The sequence below is a fragment of the Mandrillus leucophaeus genome, unplaced genomic scaffold, assembly GCF_000951045.1.
Source record: "Mandrillus leucophaeus isolate KB7577 unplaced genomic scaffold, Mleu.le_1.0 Scaffold26, whole genome shotgun sequence".
Lineage (NCBI taxonomy): Eukaryota > Metazoa > Chordata > Mammalia > Primates > Cercopithecidae > Mandrillus > Mandrillus leucophaeus.
In genome coordinates, this window is record NW_012102698.1 from 2,171,253 (window position 1) to 2,190,701 (window position 19,449).

The window sequence follows — 19,449 nt, forward strand, 5'->3', positions numbered from 1 at the left end:
GAAGGAAGGAAGGAAGGAAGGAAGGAAGGAAGGAAGGAAGGAAGGAAGGAAGGAAGGAAGGAAGGAAGGAAGGAAGACAATGTGTATGTTCTACCGTATGAGGGCAGGGCAACCTACAAATCTGGGGACCGCGGTGACTCGGGATCATTTAACCAGAAAAGGTGAGAGGCGTCCCCGTACCTGGAGGACGGAGATCTGGGATCTGGTCATGGAAGCACCAGGAGCCATCCGGGATGTATCCCAGGAACATGCTCTCCTCCCGTGTGGCCCAGAGGCCAACGCTCAGGGGCCTTTCTCAGCCAGCAGCTTCAAGACCCGCCTCTCCATTTGTCCTGTGTCCATGGGGCCACCTGGTCAGGACTCTCACCTTCGAATCAAAATTCACTGAAACTGAAATGCTTGATTTAGCTTAGGGTGTGTGGTTCTAGTTATATTTTTTTCTAGTGTACGTTGGAATAAATGAGAAGCTGTCTTAGTTTGGGCCTCTTCAGAAGTTCACAGCAGGCTGGACAAAGCCGAGGTCTGACGGTCAGATTCAGCCAGTGTGCACACAATAAACCACTCTTGGAGACAGTTTATTACTGACATACACAGTGAATGGAAGAGGAGCTGAAAGTGCCAGTTCCCTGGGTCTTTGTCCCACACCAAAAAGGACAAGACTGAGTCAAAAGGGGCCAGGGACTGTGATTGGGCGGGTGGGGTCTCCTGTGGTCGAGGGCCCATGTCTCAGCTGCAGATAAGCGTGCTTCTATTCCGTATTCATCCCGAAAGCTGGGGACTCTGGGAGTCCCTTGAGAGCTGGTGCCTCAGGGACCCCTGGCAGTGTCTATTCTCCACCCTCAGCACTTGCTGGATGAGGGGTGTTCCAGGGGTGTGAATTCTTCAGAACTTTCTTTTTTTTTTAGACACAGGGTCTCTGTCACCCAAGCTGGAGTGCAGAGGCAAGATCATAGCTCACTATAGCCTCAACTTCTCGTGCTCAAATGATCCTCTTGCCTCAGCCTCCCATGTAGCTGAGACGACAGGTGGGTGCCACCCTGCCTGGCTAATTTATTTACATTTATTTATTTATTTATTTATCTGTTTGTTTTTGTAGAGATGAGGTCTCACTATGTTGCCCAGGCTGGTCTTGAACTCCAGGGCTCAAGCGATTTGCCTGCCTCTGCCTCCCAAAGTGCTGAGATTACAGGTAGGAGCCACCAAGCCTGGCCTCTTCAGCACTTCTGAGCGGGACCAGCTCTTGCAGAGATGCTGCCAACCAAATGGATGGTGTTGGTCTTTAGCGATGGCATGAGCCTGAACAAGCCACTGGCCTCCCTGTGCCTCTGTTTCCACAGCTGCAAAATGGAGACACCACCTTCTGGTGTAAGAGACCAAAGTTTTGGCCCCACGCCACCCCCTCAGCTCACCCTGGCAGGCTCAGCAGAGCACCCCCAATGCCAGGACCCAGGCCACTGCCAATACCCTGCCCCTAGTGCCCTCAAAATGTCCCCACCTCTGTGCTTTCAGGCTTTTTCTGAAGCCAGGAGCTTACTCAGCCTTCCCCCTATGGGGAGCCTGGACGTGGAGGGGAGTCACCACCTCTCGGGATAAACCTCAACTCGTGGGATTGGGGTCATTGGAGAACAGCTCTGCGTCTTATCGTCAAGGTGCCTTCTACACAGCCGTAGGGCCCTGGAGGGGCTGGGTATCCCCTGCAGCAGTAACACGCTCTGGGCGGGCTTCCCTCCTGGCCTGCCTCACCCTGCTTCCTGGGACTGCAACCTGTACCAGCATCTGCTTCCCCGGTGGCCCACACAGAGCTGCCTCCCTCGTGGGCTTGCTGTGGGATTCGGTGAGTTACACAGCTCAGGGCAGGGAAGGAGCTGTGACTGAGAGGTCTGCGGTGCAAGGGCAAGAGAGGAGAAAAGGGAGGGCGCCCATTCGTGCTTTGAAGCAGCCGCCCAGGCCATTGAATGACAGTGGGCCTGGGGGAACTCAGAACATGTCCTAGAAGTTGCTTTTGGGATGGTCCAGCCAGGAGATGGGGCCTGGGATCAGGGGCTGTGATGAAGATGTGGGGAGACAGGCAGACTGGATACCGTGAAGAAGCAAAGTCCTCAAGATTCGGTGATAAACCAGGAAAAGAAGATGAGGAAGAGGAAAATGTTAAGTACGACCTCTAGACAGAGCGGCTGAGTGGGTGGTGGTACCAGCCATGGAGATGGAGAGCTCTGGCGAAGAACCAGATGTGGGGACCACTTCCCGCCCTGCCCTGAAGCTACCAGCCTGTCTGTGACCTCTCAAAGGGAAGACTGCATGTCCAGAGAAAAGTCGGGAGATCCCCCAGCCCAGACAGTTTAGGGAATTGTTTTCACTAGCGAGTCATCACAATTTTTTTTTTTTCCCGAGACGTTTTGCTCTGTCGCCCAGGCTGGAGTGCAATGACGCAATCTCGACTCCCTGCAACCTCTGCTTCCTCAGTTCAAGCAATTCTCCTGCCTCGGCCTCCCAAGTAGCTGGGACTACAGGCGTGGGCCACCATGCCCGGCTAATTTTTTTGTATTTTTAGTAAAGACGGGGTTTCACCATTTTGGCCAGGCTGGCCTCGAACGCCTGACCTCAAGTGATGCGCCCACCTTGGCCTCCCAAAGTGCTGGGATTACAGGCATGAGCCACTGCACCCGGCCAATTCATCACAATTTTTAAAAGCAATTGAAGTGAAGGTGATACTGAAAAACAAGTCATAAATCATGACTGTTTCCTGTAAGTTTGAGAGATTAAATGTGTATCAAGGTGGCTATGGTCCCAAGGCCAGAGAGATTGAGTTGTGGATTCCTTTTCTTTCCAACTCCTCATTTCTACTGAATTAGAAAATCCCATCTCACAATTCCCAACCTTTGACGATGGCAGGCAGCACACGGTGGCCCCTTCTGGAAAAGACAAGCCGAGATCAGACAAGAGACAGTCACTTGTGACAGATTTCTTGCAGAAAACGGATTCTGCCACTGCCAGACTCAGTCGAATGCTGGAGAGGAGGCTGTGAGAAAGATAAGACAGGAAACAGGCTCCTCATCCGCTTTTTCACTGTGCTCAGCTCTGGACATCGTTCACGTTTGGTTGCAGCTCATGGATGGGATCCCTTGTGTCTGATCCTCAGCTGCTTTTCCCAGCAGTTCTCACTGTGATTTGGTCTTTTTGAAGCATCTGTGACTTTCCTGGCCTGAAACAACGGACCTGGGGCCTTCCTGGTACTAAACAGACACTAAATGGATCCTCCTTGAGCCCCTGGGCATCTGACAGGGACATCCACTCACTTTATCCGTGTCAAGAAGCAGAGGCTTATTTGCTGTTTTGTTTCAAATCTCTTCGTGAGAATGTGGTGCCTGCTGTCAATGACCTCCCAGGGAGAATTCAGACGCCTCAGCAGCTGTGCTTCGTCCTGCTGTCAGTGATTCAAGTTAATTCCTTTGATGTGAGGCAAAGTTAGGGCACCGATTTTTTTTTTTTTTTTTTTAAGGCAGAGTCTCACTCTGTCACCCAGGCAATCCTCCCGTTTTGGCCTCCCAAGTAGCTGGGATTACAAGCATGCACCACCACGCCAGGCTAATTTTTGTATTTTTAGTACAGACGAGATTTCACTATGTTGGCCAACTGGTCTCGAACTCCTGATCTCAAGTGATCCACCCAAAGTGCTGGGATTGCAGGCGTGAGCCCCCACGCCCAGCCAGGGCACGGATTTGATGGTTACCCCTACAGGGAATTAGATGGTGACACATTGTCAGAACCAACGGGAACATGCCTTTTCCAGTCCACACCATGGCTACCAGAAAATTATCATCCTCATAACTTAACTCTGTGAAAAACCTCTTTTCCTGAAACGTGAGCTTTCAAAAGTCAGGGAAGAAAAAGGCACTTCTCCCTCAGGTTTGGCCAGAAGCTGTTTGGCATGATGGTTAACTGTGTGTATGGAGCTAGTTGGCAGGGCATGCACCTCTCCACTGCTAGCTAGCTGTGTCACGGTGGGCAAGGTAGCCTGCCTCCATGTCCCTTGGTTTGTCAGTTATAAAATCTAAATAATAAAAGTATCCGTATTAAATAAATACATAAATAAAATAGAAGGAAATGTGGCTGAATGCTGTAAAGTGCTTTTAGCACTTCCTGGCCCAAGCACATGCTCACAAAATGCTGGCCGTGATCACGATCACTTTCCTCAAAACCATCATGCTTCATACCAAACCTGCCAGGACTTGATTCACCCTCTCTTCCTACCGAACCTGCCAGGACCCAATTCACCCTCTTTGCCTCAGGTTTTCCTGCCTAAAGAGAAGTGACTGCTGGCAGGCACACGTCCAGGAATTGCTCTTCCACAATATATCCCAGAGTGCCATTTGATAGAGGATTTTGCCGGTCCTTTAGTTTTCTCCCTGAGCATCACATTTGGCATTCATTTGGGGGTTGCTTTTATTGCCTCCTCAGCAGCCACTTCACCTCCTCTGCTTTGGCTACAGAACGACCAACTTTGACTGATGTTGCTTTTGTCTCATTTCAGCCTTTATTCGTGAAATTACTCAATTTTGCATGGGCACGCCTGGTTTTGTGCTTGAAATGCGATTTGCTTGCCCGAGAGATCCCCACACTTTCCTTGAAAAAGAGTTGAAGCGTTCCTCCCCTTCAGGAGGCTGTTTGATAAAGCTTCACAACAGATAACAAAGTACAAGGTCTGACGGGTGAGTTCACTGCTACGATGCAATCCATTTTTCAGAAATAGGGACTTGCTGTATTTTAAGTCATGCTTGTGTGTTTGGGCTGCCTGTGCAAAGTCATCTTTCAGGAGGTTCTCCTCCCAGGACCAACACAGACACCTCTCACTTGGTTTACGATCGCGAACTCATTCTGCGTTCTCGTCGTCGTTCCACTGTCTTAATCACACCGTTGTGCGTTAATGGATCAGTTCTGAGCTGCTGAAGCATTTCTGCAAATTAGGAGCACAACACAGCAAATTGTAACGATGATAAATGTAAATTAACTCAAGGAAATAATTAGAGGAACATGATGTGAAAGTATAGCACAGAGACAAACCGCCACCTGGTAGCCCTGTGCTCTCTGCAGCACCCCGGGCAGCGGCAACCCCTGTAGTCCAGGTGTCCTTTGTGTCTTCCATGGATGGACGGGCCCCAGGGTCTCCAACCACACAGGCACATAGTTGAATGAATGAAGAAGAATGCCATGTGGCATCTGGCGGTCATAGCCACCTGGCAGTGCTACATCTGCAAGTGCAGTGTCCAAGTCACATCTTTGAGAGCTGTCACCCCTTCTAAGGACCTTTTGGTTAAATCCCAAGGGTCCAGGGACCTGGCTGATTTAGCAGGTGGCCACAGGAAGGTAGGATATGGGGGATCATGGGGCCAGGAGGGCAGCCCAGGGAGCAGAGGCTCTCAGGACTAATGTCTTATTATTACAGACCTCAGAGAGTGGCGGGAGCCCCGAGACTGCCTGTTGGAGAATGTTGCTAGTGCAAACACCAGCTGCCAGGCACTTCACAGCCTCTCATGTGATGCTCTCAGCAGCCCTCTGTAGCCACTCCCCTCGTTAGCCCGATTTTACCGATGAGATGGAGATGCTGAGAGCTGAAGGGACTCACTCAGCTGCACGAGCTCACAAGTGGCAGAGCCGCGACCCGAAGGCCAGCCCCCACAGCCAAGCTCATCACCAACTCACTAATCTCTACCACAGACAGTGATTTCATTTCCAGGGGCAGCAATTTCAGAATTGCTCTTGGCTGGCTCTTGTTTCAGAAGAGCTGAACAGAGCCCACTCTTCTTTACCTCAGGAATTCAGATAGCAGAACCCATGGCCCAGTGGAGCTCTTTCTACATCTTATTGGTGAAACCACGTCGTTTGCATATAAAAGATTCTCCTCTTTGATTCTCAGAGCAGGAAAGCAAGGCAAGGACAAAATGAGGCAGGAAGAAAGAGTGTACCTGGAGCCTGGAATAGAGCAGGGCTTTGGAACATGGGGGGACTCTTGTGACAAGTACCCTCATAAAACATTCATCTTAGTTGTTGTTTTAAGCGTCTTTATTCATGGGGTACACACAGTCATGATTTTACAAAAATGCCCATTGATTGTAACAGGATATGCAATAGTGCAAAAATGGAAATGACCTAAGTTCCCAAGTAAAAGGCTATAGCAGGAAAGCGCAGACTATTGGAAATTAGTGGAAAGGCACAGGATGAGGGGACATTCATTCCTTTACTCATTCACTTATGTATTCAACATATATTCAATATATGTTGGTTTAACAGGAGCATATAAATGAGTATATAAATGAGGCTCACTCTTTCTGTCTTTCTTGCTTGCTTGCTTGCTTTTTTTATTGTTTGTTTGTTTGTTTGTTTGTTTCACTCTTGTTGCCCAGGCTGGAGTGCAATAGTGCTATCTCAGCTTACCACAACCTCCACCTCCAGGGTTCAAGCGATTCTCCCGCTTCAGCCTCCCGAGTAGCTCGGATTACAGGCATGCGCCACCATGCCTGGCTAATTTTGTATTTTTAGTAGAGACGGGTTTCTCCATGTTGATCACGCTGGTCTCAAACTCCTGACCTCAGGTGATCTATCCACCTTGGCCTCCCAGAGTACTGGGATAACAGCCATCAGCCACTGCACCTGGCCGAGGTTCCTTCTTTCTTGACTTACATTTTTTTTCACCCAGGCTGGAGTGCAGTGGTGCAATCTCAGTTCACTGCAACTTCTGTCTCCCAGGTTCAAGTGATTCTCCTGCCTCAGCCTCTCGAGTAGCTGGGATTACAGGCGCCCACCACCACACCCAGCTAATTTTTGTATTTTTAGTAGAGATGGGGTTTCACCATGTTGGCCAGGCTGGTCTTCAACTTCTGACCCCAGGTGATCCGCCTGCCTCAGTCTCCCAAAGTGCTGGGATTATAGGCGTGAGCCACTGCCCCCGGCCTTGACTTACATTCTAATAGGAATAATAAACACATAAGTAAACAAGATAAATTAATAAAACAAGGGTTCTGAAGACAATAGAAGACGGAATGTGCTGGAAAGTGCTGGAGGCTGAGGTGGAATGGGTTAAGGAAGCCTTCGTGAAGGCATTGACCTTTGATTTGAGACCTGGATGAGGAGCAGGTACCAGCCGCGTAAGTATTTGGGAGTTCAGTTTTCCAGGCAGCAGCAGAAGCAACTGCCAAGGCTGCAAGAACCAAGGTCCAAACCCTAATCACACTTCAACCTGCCTGGGATGGCCAGCAGCCACCTACTGTCATATAACTGCAGGCAAAGAGCCTCAGTCCCCTGAGCTGCAGGTCCCTCCACCTACAACGGGGAGGGCAATAGCCACACCTTGCAGCTTGCCAGGAGGATGGCAAGAGCAAGTTAGGTAGAGAGCGTGGCTCAGCCCCTGGTGCAGAAACATTGTGCCAAATTGTCACTCAAATGACGGAGGGCAGAGAGCGGGTAGAGGCAAACACCCAGGGTTGGCTTCTTGGAGTGGCAGACTGGGGTGAAACTGCATTTGTTTGTTTAAGAGTTATTTTAATATAGCTGGTCCATTTGGGGGGCATGATCACAGATCATTGCATTTGTTTCATTAAGAGTTGTTTTAATATAGCTAGCCCATTTGCGGTGCATGAACACAGATAAGGGTGAATTGCTCTTTTCCTTCAACAACTATGACTCCAATGGAATCATCGCTCTCTCCAAACTCCCCCAGTCTCTCTCTCTCTCTCTCTCTCTCTCTCTGTCTCTCACACACACACACACACACGGTGGAAGAACACTCCAAATTGGAGTTGTAGCTCTGCCACTGGCAAACTGCACAGATGTGGACAAGTTATCACTCCTTCTGACCTTTTACTTACCTGTAAAATGGGAAGCTGGAACTAGATTGCCATTAAATCAAATTCTGTCTTCGTCAGTGTGGGGAGGCTGCTGGAACAGAATGCATTAGATGGGGCTGAAACAACAGAATTCTATTTCTCACAGTTCTGGAGCCTGCAAGTCCAAGCTCAAGGTGCTGGAAGATCCTGTGTCCTCACACGGCAGAGGGGGTGGGGGGGAGACAGAGAAAGAGAGAGAGAGGACACACACACTAACTCCCTGGGCTTCTTTCCCAAGGGCACTAATCCCATCATGAAAGCACCACTCTTGTGACCTAATTACCTCCCGAAAGCCCCATCTCCAAATACCATTGCATTAGGGATTTGGGTTTCAACGTGTGGATTTGGGGGTGACAACAAACATTCGGTCCACAGCAAATTCCTTAATCATCTGGCCCGACAAGATAATTCCATTTCTGCCAAGCACACTGTTCCCCCTGAGGCCTCCATGCCTCTGCCTCTGATCTTTACTGGCTGGAAACCTTTCCTTCCCTTCACCTGGCAAACTTTTTATGCCCATTTTATTTTATTTTTGAGGTACAATTTATATATACTAAAAGACCCAAATCTTAAGTACAATTCACTTTCATAAATAAATTCACCTGATTAAGCCAAACTCCTGTTAAGATACAGAATATTTCCGTCACCCTAGAATGTTCCCTCGTGCCCCTGGTCTGTCAATCCCTGGCCTACCCCAGGGGTAACCACCACCTTGCCCTCTATCCGCAGAGCTTGGCTGTGCCTGTCCTGAACTCCGTAACAAAGAATCATTTGTGTATGCTGTGTTTTGTGTCTGGATTATCTTGCTTAGCCTAAGATTTGTGGCGTGAGGTCTGGGTGTCTACAATGAGCTTAAGGATCTGAGTCCCAGATGGAATCCAGCATTTAACTCCAGGGCTGTTCTGAAAGGGAGGACAAGCCTGATGAGGTCGCATCTACTGTTTTGCATTTTGAGGAAAGTCCTCACGCAAAAGTGCCCCCTTGAACCAGCCACGGACACAAGGTGGGTGCCGTGACAGCACGGCGTACTAGACCTTGCGTTCCGGAATCCAAGCCCCATTTCAGAGATGCTCTCGATGGTCCCCAAACAGAGCAAAACACAGAGAACACAATTCACCTCTCACCATGGGATGCCAAGATCAGGCCTTTTGTAGAAGACAGGTGGGGAGGGGCCAGAGGGAGATGCCACACCTTCCACCCCCAATGCTCATGAAGTCACAATGCAGCAAGGCCTGGGTGCTCAGAGCTCCTGCCCAGCGTCTCCACTCCAGCCCCGCGTCTCCACTCCATGTCCGCATCTCCACTCCACTCCACGGCCACGTCTCCACTCCACTGCCTCGTCTGTCCTCCACCGCCGCGTCTACCCTCCAGCCCCGCGTCTCCACTCCACTCCACGGCCACGTCTCCACCCCACCGCCGCGTCTCCACTCCAGCGCCGCGTCTACCCTCCACCGCCGGGTCTCCACTCCACGGCCGCATCTACCCTCCACCGCCGCGTCTACCCTCCAGCCCCGCGTCTCCACTCCACTCCACGGCCACGTCTCCACCCCACCGCCGCGTCTCCACTCCAGCGCCGCGTCTACCCTCCACCGCCGGGTCTCCACTCCACGGCCGCGTCTGCCCTCCAGCGCCGCGTCTCCACTCCACCACGGCGTCTCCACTCCAGCGCCGCGTCTCCACTCCACCGCCGCGTCTCCCCTCCACCGCCGCATCTACCCTCCAGTGGCGCGTCTCCCCTCCATCGCCCCGTCTGCACTTCCCAGGAGTCCTTACTTCCGCTCAAAACCCTTGCCCTGTGCCTGACCCCACCCCAGGCTCCCAGGGTATTTCCTACAGAGCAGCAGAGTCACTGAGGGCCACGCTGGGTCATAAACTTGTCCCTGTCACTCCTGGGCTGTGTGACCTGAGACAATGCGCTTAACCTTTCTGGGCCTCTGTTTTCATCTTCTGTGAAATGGGCAGCTAGTAGTGTGCCTTAGGGCTGCCGTGAGGATGAAGGAAGTTGCATCCACAGCATCTGCTCTGGGCACCCTCCCAGCCAGCGATTGCCTCGCCGTTAGCTCATTCCTTCCTGCAGAGGTCCCTTCTCCCCATTTAGATGGATCCCCCCATTCTCCTCCTCCGTGCTCCACTGTTTTCCCTCCAGCCCTTTTCTTTTCCCCCATTGTGAATGCCACCTCGATAACGTGAATAGCTCACTTTACAACCACCCTGTGTATCCTGTGTGTGTTTTCATGTTCTGTCATGTTCCCAGCCGACCACCAGCCCCAAATGGGCCAGAGGTCACACCTGTTTTGGTTTGATGTTACTTGGTACTTAGCAGACCCTCCATGAAAGTCTGTTGAGTGAGGCTGGGTGCAGTGGCTCACATCTATGATCCCAGCACTTTGGGAGGCTGATGCAGGAGGATTGCTTGAGCTCAGGAGTTCAAGGCCAGCCTGGGCAATATAGCAAGACTTCCTCTTTTACCAAATAAATAAATAAATAAATAAATAGTTTAAAAAGAAGGTTTGTTGAGTGAATGAATGACCTGCACTGCTACTTGGCCCCATGGCCGGGGCAGCTCACCCCAGCGCTGTAGCCACTCATCCCCATCTTGGGGATGGAAGGGTTCAAGCTGCCAGCTGGGCCTCTGAGGCCCTCATGGACTCAGGCCCTCATCTCCCCACCCCGCCGACTACCCTCATCCTTGCTCAGGCCTCCCTGCATGTGAGTGCCTGAGGAGGGGGGCTCCCAACGTGGGGTCTCCCCATGCCATTCACTCTCGGCAGGACCACCAGAATCATCCATCCAAATCGCAGGTGACAGCTGCATGCCTCTGCCTGTGGGTCCTCGGTGGCCCTACACAACACTGACCTTGCCATGGCCCACACTGGATGTCCAGGCCATCGACGCCCAGCTGCATATCCGGCCACTGTCCCGTGCCCCTGGGACCTTGCTGTTTTTAGCATCAGGGAGGATCTCACAAACACCCCACCTGCCCTGCGGAGGGCTCCATCCTCTTCCTACAGGGTCTTAGGAGGATCCAGACCACTGAGATGAGGGTGTTCACATGGGCGGCTGCACATGGGTCCACTATCCTCACAGGGAGTCAGGAGCCGCCATTGCCCACCACGTGGGCCCGGGTGCTGCTGAGGCTGAAGGTGACCCCCGAGAGGCTGATGCTGCACGCTCCATGCGACGACACCCCCTCGAGGACCACTCCTCCCCAGTCGCCCCACCCCCACCCAGCACAGGGTGGTGCTCCCCACGGGTCCTGCTCAGGGTGGGCATGGGTCTTCCCCTTTCCCTTGCTTCTCTTTTCCACCATTGCTAGGAACTGTGTGCCCTACTAACCTCAGGACCTTCTCTCTTAATAGTCCAGAGACAATCTGGGGGAGTCAGAAAGTGTGAAAACAGGGCTGAGTACTTCATACCATTCTCTCACTACCCCCACCCACCAGAGACACCCCGGGCCCCACGCCTCCAGCTCTGCACATGCTCTTCCCACACTCCTTCTTGGCCAGTTGGCGAACCCCTATTCAATGTTCAAAACCCAGCTCCCACATCACCTCCTCAAGGAGGCCAGCTCCTCCCACCTCTCTGTGCTTTCCTGAGTTGCGGCAGCCTGGTCAACACGGTGAAACTCCGTCTCTACTAAAAATACAAAAATTAGCCAGGTATGGTGGCGCACGCCTGTAATCACAGCTACTCAGGAGGCTGAGGCAGGAGAATCACTTGAACCTGGGAGGCGGAGATTGCAATGAACCAAGATCGCACCATTGCACTCCAGCCTGGGCAACAGAGCAAGACTCTGTCTCAAAAAATAAAAAATAAAATAAAATAAAATAAAATAAACGACACACCGAGACAGGAGGCCATGCATACCCGCTTCATTCCCTCCCTGGGAGCATCATGTGGTTCTCTGGACCTACCTGGCCCTCTCCCACCAATGGACATCTCCTCTCTGGTCCACTGAGTGCCCTGCTTTGCTGCCCTGCCCTGGGCTGCCCACCATGAGGCTGCCACTAAACTCCCCTTGGCCAGCCCAGGGAGCTTCCCTGCTAGCATTGCCTCTGCTTCATCCCAGCTAAGGCCCCAGGCCTAAGGAAGACCCTGACAGAGAGAAAGGAGAAAGTGCAAGGCAGCGCAGCCCACAGAAGCCTCCAGAAGGGCTGTATGAAGCAGGAGAGAGGGCGGTGGAGAAAGCAGGGGCGTTGCTGTCAGATGAAGGGGTGCTCCAGCCTTGCCTGAGCCGTCTCAGAGCACTGGTCAAGTGTCCGTGCTCACAGATCAGGCATCCTGGTACTTGAATCCCGGCCTTCCCACTTCCTGGCTGTGTGACCCTGAGAAAGTGACTTAGCCTCTCTGAGCCTCCACTGCTGCATTTGCAATGTAGGGACAGTGGTCCTACCTACCTCATGGGGTGACTTATATCAGACACGCCCACAACAATGTCTGCACGTAGTGAGTGGTTCTTGAGGTCAGCTACTGTCATGACTGTCATTTTTCACCAGGGCACAGTCATGCCTGACTTGAGCAGCTTGGGCCACTGTGCTTAGGAGCAGGGACTGTGGTGAAACCAGCTGATAACCGCTCAGTTCTGAGACCAACCATTCCACCAGGAGATTCGATGCCGCTGCCCTTCCTCACTCTGGCTCCCTCCTTCCTACAGCCTTTTGGAAGTGCTTCCACTGTGTGGGGACCCTGGGTATGCAGAGATGAATCAGGCTGGTAGAGGCTGGCTGGGGAGGATGGGCGGGGAAGGACAGCTGAGGCTGACGGACAGAGTGACAGGAGGGAGCGCCAATCACCCGGAATACCCAGAAGCCTCCAGGAAGACATCAGGGTCGAGCTGAGTCATGAGGCTGAGAAGGTCGGCCTGGTGCACAGGAGGGTAGGGACTCAGGTGGGGAAAATGAGGGCAGGTGCAAAGGTGACCGAGGCACGTCCTGGCTGACCTTTGGGCTCCAGGACTGGCTGCCAGGGTTCAAATCTCTGCTCTGCTACTTGCTAGATGTGCAGCCCTGGACACCTGACTTCTCTCCATGACTCAGTGTCCCATACGTAATTGCGGATGACAGCAACACTGTTTGCCACACAGGGCTGTTGAGGGAGTTGGAAGAGGAATGTGCATGCAGCGTTTTAAGCAGTGCCCGTGTGCCGAAAGCGCTGTGCAAATGTTACTTAAGGTTAACGCCATGTGACTCATCGGAGAGGGCTCTCATCTCTTTAGGCTTTTTTACCTTCCGCTCTCTGCAGTGGAGAGCAGCTTGAGGAATTAACAGCGTGAATGCAAATTCTTGACAGGCAAACAGGTTTCCAGTCCCGCTGCTGACGACCTTCTCACTGGCATTGAAAAAGAGCGTTTTCGGCTCCCTGCTCAGACGCTGGCGGCTTCTGGGTGACAAGTGGCTGTCAGACGCTTTTAAGAAGACTCGGGTTTTAGCAGGTCAAGCTACCCACCGCACCAGGTCTGGGATAATTGGGTCCTTCTAAAAGGCCTCCAAGAGGGACATGGATCAAACCTTCTCCAACTTCGAGTCCAATGGCACAGGTATCGGTGGTAGTTCCTCAGCCACGGGCTCCCCTGCCAGCCCCAGGAATCTCTAGCATCTCAGGCCCCAGGATGTCCCACCCCAGAAACAGGTGAAGTTGCTGCCAGGGATTCCATCGCCTGGAGTGGGGGATGCCGGGGGATGCCAGGGGCTCGGCTACCTCCCCACAGCCCTGAAGGAGTGGGCAGGCCCCAGGGCTACTGGAGGAACTCTCCCTGAGCCCACCTCCGGCTGTTGAGCTAATAAACAGCTGTTGCCTCCTTGCATCCCAGATGGATCCTGGCACCACATACACCCAGCGATTTCTGCTAATTAAAGTCAGGTTTTGACATTTGAGGCATTTTGCTGCGACGGGAGCTCATGCTCTGCCGGAGAACTGAAGCGTCGGGTTCTTCCTAAGCTTGACCCCAGACAGCTGGGCCTTATGAAGGCAGACATCCTAATGCTTTTGTTTATTTTTTGGATGCATTTGTACTCTTCCCCACATTTCAGAGAGGGTTGGAATTAGCCTTAAGAATAAATTTGTCTTGATATGGGGGGAAAAAAAAACCCACACAGCTTTTGGAGTCAGAAAGGACTAGTATGAATCCTTTGTATCACTTTATAGCTGTGTGTCCTTGGACAAGCCTCCTCACCCCTCTGAGCCTGTTTCCTCATCTGCACGATGGGCACATACAGTGCCTCTGTTGCTGGGCTCTACTGAAGATACAATGAGATCACGAGATGAAATACCATTGCTGCTTCATAGATGTTTCCAAAACAGGCTTGTTTAAAATGCTAGCCAGGTGTGGTGGATCACGCCTGTAATCCTAGCACTTTGGGAGGTTGAGGTGTGTGGATTGCTTGAGGTCAGGAGTTCGAGACCAGCCTGGCCAATATGGTGAAACCCCCTCTCTACTAAAAATACAAAAATTAGCTGGACGTGGTGGCGGGTGCCTGTATTCCCAGCTACTTGGGAGGCTGAGGCAGGAGAATCGCTTGAACCTGGGAGGTGGAGGTTGCAGTGAGCCGAGATTGCACCACTGCACTCCAGCCTGGGCGACAGAGTGAGACTGTCTCAAACAAATAAATACATAAAAAATAAATAAAATGGTTCGCCGAATAAGAACAGAAAAGTTAAGTAAAGGAAGGAAGAGGCAGGGGATGCCTACTCTTGCACAGCAGGGGTGGGGGTGGGGTTGCAGCTGTGCCTCTGCCCCAGGCCTGTCCCTCTCCACCTGATGTTCTGTGCGAACTGCCCAGGTCCTGCCACCTCCTGCCCTTGGACAGAGATGACCTATTCAGGTCTGGGCTGAGACACAGAAATCAAGGACCAGGGTGACTGAGGCACAGAGCCTGACACCCAGAGAGAAACTGCTTCTCCTGCACAGGGATGGATGGGGTAGAGAGAATGAAGCCAGAGGTGTGGAGTGGAAATCCCAGGAAACCTCCAGCCCAGCAGCTCTGCTTTGAGCCGTTCTTAGGCTTTCCCAAGCTTCTGCATTATCCTGATAATAAGCCCCCCAACTTTGTGTAAGTCTGAGTCTTGGAATCAAGAGGCACCACACAAAGGGAGTACATCACACTGAACAGAGCTGCTGGGAAGACAGTCAAGCCTGGCTCCAAGAATGGGCCATGGGGGCAGGTTCTTGGTCCTGGAGAGAAGAAAAGATCACAGGGGCTTCTCAGAGAGGCAGAGCTTTTCCCAGCCTGAATGTAAGACTGTGCCCTCGGCCAGGCACGGTGGCTCACACCTGTAATCCTGGCACTTTGGGAGGCCAAGGCAGGCGGATCACAAGGTCAGGAGATTGAGACCATCCTGACATGGTGAAACCCCGTCTCTACTAAAAATACAAAAAAATCAGCTGGACGTGGTGGTGGGTGCCTGTAGTCCCAGCTACTCAGGAGGCTGAGGCAGGAGAATGGCGTGAACCCAGGAGGCGGAGCTTGCAGTGAGCCGAGATTGCACCACTGTACTCCAGCCTGGGTGACAGAGTGAGACTCTGTCTCAAAAAAAGAAAAAAAAAAAAGTACTGTGGCCTCAAGTGGAACTTTCTGCGGGGGTCCTGGTGAATAATCCAGACATAGTGCCCAACCTCGTCACTGTGGCAAAAGCCAGGGCCACCTTATGGCCATGTCTGGACGTGAGACTCCCCAAAAGCTGAGGGTGGAATGTAGACTCATTAAGATGTGCCTGGGAAAGCTGCCGTTTCCAAAGGCCAGATGGCTACCCCCAGGCCACGGTCACAGTAGGGGGTAGCAAACCCACCGCCCAGGCAATGGTGGTGATAGAGGGTACGGGCTGGTGAGGCGCTGGTGGGATGAAGCTGGCTACTGCCCTCCTCTTTCTCTCATTTCCCCACATAAGGCCCACAGGGGATCCCAAAGCTTCCACCAGCAGAGCTGACGCAGGTACGGCGGTGCCTCTCTGCAGCCCACTGCTATGGCCAGCATGTCCCCGCGTCTCCCCTGGAGCCAGCAGAGGGGCTGTGGGGGCGTCCCTGCTGCTGCCCTTAAGGCTTGCAGCACAGCGGCCCAAATGTCCCTTAAAATGAGGCTGGTCAGTTCTCTCCTCTGCACGATACCCGGAGCCATCTCACTCGGAGTTAGAGCCAACGGCCTTAAGTGACCCTCTGTGGCCTGCTCGCTGCCTCCTTTCCAGGCCTGATGCCAGCTTCCTTGTTTGTGCCCTTGACCTTGCCAGGCACGCAGCCCTCACACCCCCAAGAGCCTTGAGTCTGCCTGAGGAACTCTCCTTCCAGGGTCCTGCAGGCCTTCCCTTCCCCAGGGGCCTCCCTGACCACCCTGGGGTAGGACACCTCACCCTGGGTGCTCCCCACCCACCTCGTCTGTCCTTACCTCCTTCCGGCACTGCGAGCACTGAACCTGTCTACTTCCTTCACGCTCCACCATCTTTCTCTCCCTGCAGGAAGACAAGCTCCCCAGGGACAGGGACCCCTACTTGTTTGTTCATTGATGTGTCCCATGAACCTAGAGAAGTACCTGGATCAGAGTCCCTGCTCAGCAAAAATACCAGGCTGGGACGGATGAGGACCTGTTCCTGCACTAGCTGAAGCCAGGATGCATGGCACACCTTTCCAAAAACCTCCTTTGGGTCTGGTACAGTGGCTCATGCCTGTAATCCGAGCACTTTGGGAGGCCGAGGCAGGCGGATCACCTGAGGTCAGGAGTTCGAGACCAGCCTGGCCAACATGGTGAAACCCCATCTCTACTAAAAATACAAAAATTAGCTGGGTGTGGTGGCAGGTGCCTATAATCCCAGCTACTCTGGAGGCTGAGGCAGGAGAATTGTCTGAACCCAGAGGCAGAGGCTGCAGTGAGCCGAGATCACGCCACTGCACTCCAGCCTAGGCGACAGAGCGAGACTCCGTTTCAAAAGAAAAAAAAAAAAAAGAAACCTTCCTTTGAATGAACCATAAATATTCACTGCCCCAAGTTAAAAAAAAAAAATCTTAATTATATGTTAATGTATAATAAACATGCATTTGCATTCACATATAATAAACATGTATTTGTATGTAATATGTAATCAAAATTTAAGAATTACTTGAAGAAAATGTGGGTGCAAACCTCATATTAAGAGGCACATTTGCCTCACCCTTCCTCCCGGGGACAACGATGACAGCCTTTTGGTGCAACTCCTCCCAGTGTTTCTTTTAGGGGTGTGTGACCATGAGTGTGACTGGCCAGGAATTTGGAGGGTGAGGCCAGGAAACTCCAGGAGAGACAGTGGCCTGTGTGGGGTTATCATGGGAAGGTGCAGGTTGGCACCTAAACTTAATCATGCTACTCTCCTGCCTGAACACTCTGTGGATCCCACTGCTCTTAGGATGAGACTCCAGCTCCTTGTTCCTCCAGCTGCCTCCTCACCCTGCCTTGTGCCGTTCCCCTGCCTTGCTCTCTGGCCCTCAGGCCTACAGCTTCCTTCTGGTCTCTGGATGTGCTGAGATCTTCTCCTCTTGTTCCCAGCGCCCAGGATACTTGTTACCCACTACTCCCTCCTGGCTGGACCTACCTGGTCCCACAAGGACAGCTCTTTCTAGACACCCTGGCTAAGTGAAGGCTAGATCCTTCATTTCTCTTTGCAACCCCTGTTGTTTCAGAGCACACATCACAGCTGCCATCACAGCTGTGCCCGTCTGGCTACTCGTCTATGATTTTTTCCTGCCCCTAGCATGTGTGCCCTGTGTGTGCAAGCACTGTCTAGTGAACCACTGTATACCCAGTGTCTGGCACATAGCATGTGACCCGTACATATTTGCCTATTAAGAGAAAAGATGGCAATAACTAGAGGACATGGGGACATTTGATTCGTGTGTATCTTTTTTTTTTCTTTTTTTTTTTTTTTTTGAGACAGGGTCTCACTTTGTTGCCCAGGCTGGTCTCGAACTCCTAGGCTCAAGCAATCTGCCGCCCTCAGCCTCCCAAAGTAGTGGGACTACAGGCATGAGCCACCACGAGCAGCCATGTATCTTTAACAAATATTTATTATTGTTTAATTGTCCACGCCCCTTGCTGCAGAGTCGTGTATATGTATCTGTGTTTATGGACACATTTCTTCTAAAACATATTGAAGTATAATATGTATCTAGAAAAGTGCACCAATTCTAAGTGTGTGGCTGGGTGAATTGTCAGTGGTTACAGACCCATGTATCCAGCACCCAGATCTGGATACAACGTTATCAGCACCTCAAAAACCACCTCCTGGCATGGTGGCTCGTGCCTGTAGTCCCAGTACTTTGGGAGGTCGAGGAGGGGGGATTGCTTGAGCCCAGGAGTTCGAGACCAGCCTGGGCAACCAAGTGAGATCCTTATCTCTACAAAAAAATACCAAAAAAACTGGCCAGGTGTGGTGGTGCACACCTGTAGTCCCAGCTACTGGGCAGGCTGAGGTGGGAGATTCGCTTGAGCCTGGGGGGGAGTGGAGGCTGCAGTGAGCTAAGATCGCACCACTGCACTCCAGCCTGAGTGACAGAGTGAGACCCTGTCTCTGAAACCAAAACCAACACCAAAACCGAACTAACCAAACCAAATAAACAAAAAACCTCCTCCATACCCCTTCTAGTCTCTGCTCCTCCCTGCAATCATCACAGCCTCTGTCCTATAGACGAAATAAATGCTGGCGGGATTGGAAACCGGCTCAGCCATTTTGAACACCACTTGGCAATATCTACTAAGCTGAACCTGGGCCCCGCAGTGACCCGGCCATCCCGCTCCGAGGGATGTTTGCAGAGGGCGGAAATGCACACAGCTGCTCACTGCAGGTGCAGAGACACCCACTAGGGTGTTCATGGCCGTTTCAGACTAGAAGCCCACCCGTATGCCCAGCGGGCGGAGAAGAGCACTTGGGAGAGCCATACACTGAAATACTTCACAGCAACAAGAACGCGAGTGCCACAGACACAGGCAGCGGCGACGATGACTCTCTCAGTGTTGAGTGGAAAACACCAGACAGAAAAGATAACCCATTCCAAGATGACATTTATATGTGAGGCCAGAACAGACAAAACAACCCAACAGAGCTATGTGTGGGAGGATATTTACTTTCCTTCTTTTCGCTTTCCTTGTCTTCCCTTCTCTATCTCCCTCTCTTCTCTCCCTCCCTCCTTTTCTTCCTTCCAAATTTGGGATCCCTATCCCTCTCTGTAAACACACACACACAGACACAGACACACACGCACAGACATGCACAGACACACAGACACACACACAGACACAGAGCTTCTTCTCTACATCAAGAAATAATAGGCTGGGTGCAGTGGCTCACACCTGTAATCCCAGTACTTTGGGAGGCCGAGGCAGGTAGATTATGAGATCAAGAGATCGAGACCATTCTGGCCAACATGGTGAAACCCCGTCTCTACTAAAAATACAAAAATTAGCTGGGTGTGGTGGTGCGCACCTGTGGTCCCAGCTGCTCGGGAGGCTGACGCAGGAGAATTGCTTGAATCTGGGAGGTGGAGGTTGCTGTGAGCTGAGATCATACCACTGCACTCCAGCCTGGTGACAGAGCAAGACTCCGTCTCAAAAAT